Consider the following 2,530-nt stretch of genomic DNA (forward strand, 5'->3'; position numbering starts at 1 on the left):
ACAGGGGGAGTGCCACTCAGCCACAAGCAGGGCTCGCTTGCTCCCCAAGGGGAGCGGGCCTAAGCCGGCAGGCAGACATCCCCCGAGGGGTCCCAGACTGCAAGAGAGTGCAGGCCTGGCTAAGGGAACCCTCTACCCCAGTGCACGAGTGTCGTGCACTGGGCCTCTAGCGTGTGCGTGTGTGAGTGTGTGTGTGTGTGTGTGTGTGTGTATTGATTTCAGAGAAGAAGAGAGAGAAAAGCATCAATGATGAGAGAGAATCACTGATTGGCTGCCTCCTGCACACCCCACACTGGAGATCGAGCCCGCAACCAGGGCCTGTGCCCTTGACCAGAATCGAACCCAGAACCTTCCGTCTGCAGGCTGACACTCTATGCACTGAGCCAAACCAGGCAGGGCCTTGGGTGCTTTTTAATGATGAGATTTCTGACCGGAGACAGTGATGCTCCCATGGGAAGCCCCATTTCCTCCCCACAAATCAAGCAGCACCTGTCTTGGCTTCTGCTTCTTCCCAGCGCCATCAGGGCTCAACGTGAGTTATTCCGATCGCAGACTGGAGACCCCCCAGGGCAGAGGACTCCAGCACTTCCATCAGCACCAGGGGATGTGCTTTTCCAAAACCAAGTGTTCTCCGGGGCAAAGCCAGCCATGCACATTGCTCTCCTGTCAACGGACAGTGTAAGGAGCAGGCACGTCAAGACGGCCTAAAACAGCCGTGGGCAAACTACGGCCTGCGGGCCGGGTCCGGCCTGTTTGAAATGAATAAAACTAAAAAAAAAAAAAAGACTGTACCCTTTTATGTAATGATGTTTACTTTGAATTTATATTAGTTCACAAAAACACTCCATCCATGCTTGTGTTCCGGCCTCCAGTCCAGTTTAAGAACCCATTGTGGCCCTCGAGTCAAAAAGTTTGCCCACCCCTGGTCTAAAACCAGTCATGCTGCCCAAGTTAGGGAACAGAGCTTACGGAATTTACCAGAGTCTCATATTCCCTACCTGAGCGTACTCACCAGTTTAGCACTGAGAGCTGTAACTTCCGTGGAAAATAATTTTCAAATACATAATCCGTACACCTGTCTCACTACCATCTCAAATACGTAACCTGAGCATGACGCTGGTTCAATCTGCCATGGCCATAACTACACCAGACCTGCTAGGGCTGCTTTTTTAACTTAAACTGCGTTTGGGAGCGTCAAATGGAAGCATTCTTGGACCCCCCCCTTTTTCTTATAGACTCAGTGCCCCCTCAAAAAATTCCACACGGACCCACTGTACACCAAGTCTCTCTTAGCGGGAAGCCACAAGGTCGGTATGGAACCTACGAAATGGAAACTCCAAGGTGGTGGGCTCATGCACAAGCCGATCTCAGCGAGGGTGTGGATGGAGCAGCGGCACCGGGTAAAGGCGTCTCCGGGGGCCCGCGCCCAACACCCCCAGCCACACCGTGCACCGGAGTCTGCAGCCTCCTCCCGCCCTGACCGTGACCTTGGGCAAGTTCCCTGACCTTCCTCAGTCTCAGCTCCCTCCTGCAGATCACAGGCGGGTCGCGGGGATGACATGGGAGCGTGCAGCAGGGCACCCACGCACATTTACTACTGAGAAACGTGTCCTAGGCATGAGGACCTGGAGGGCACCGTGCTGAGTGACACAAGCCAGGCAGAGAAAGACACGCATCCCACGACCACACTCATGTGTGAGCTCAGGGACAAAACAGGCAGATGGACAGAGTGGATCCAGAGACATGGAAGCGGGGAGCAGAGTGCGGGACCTCAGAGGGAAGGCAGGGCCTCGTGTGCATATATGCAAGCCCACAGCACAGCCCATAGGGGGTGACGGGGGGGTGAAGGGACATCCTAGTTCAATTTGCATCTGAGTCACAGATCAACTCATCCCTCTGACCATTTCCACTCTCCTCACTCTATTGCTACTCTATTTATAGGGAGTGTTTTGTTTTTACAAAGACTACTCCCTATAAATTTCCTGAGTACAAATCTCTGCCTCAGAGTCTGCTTCCCAGGGACAGTGACCTTATCCATCAAATAATTTTGAGCACCTATCATGTGCCAAGCGTGGGTTTAGACACTGGGAATATACTGGTGAATAATTAATGGGGGAAGGAAGGGGACGTAGGTAATATTTCAACAATAAAGAACTATAAAAAAGAAGGAAAAAAGGGAAACGAAATGTGCCCTTGACCCAGTGGTTGAGCGTGACCTCTGACCCGGAGGTCAGGGCACAGGCCGGGGTTGCGGGCTCGATGCCCAGCAGGGGGCGCGCAGGAGGCGGCCGGTCCATGATGCTCTCTCACCACGGACGTTTCCCTCTCCCTCTCCCTTCTTCTCTGAAATCAATTTTGAAAAAAGAAATGTATCCTTGAAGGAAATAAAATTTAAAAAATGAGAATAAAACGGAAAGGAAGGCGTCCCTTCCGTGTTCCGGGGCCCTGGCCGCCCTGCTCCCTCGGTGGCCACGTCCCCGCGGCGCCCCGGCTTCTCCGACGCCAGAGGATTTGGGAGGAAACAACAACA

Source organism: Myotis davidii, unplaced genomic scaffold, assembly GCF_000327345.1.
Source record: "Myotis davidii unplaced genomic scaffold, ASM32734v1 scaffold1622, whole genome shotgun sequence".
NCBI classification, from domain to species: Eukaryota; Metazoa; Chordata; class Mammalia; order Chiroptera; family Vespertilionidae; genus Myotis; species Myotis davidii.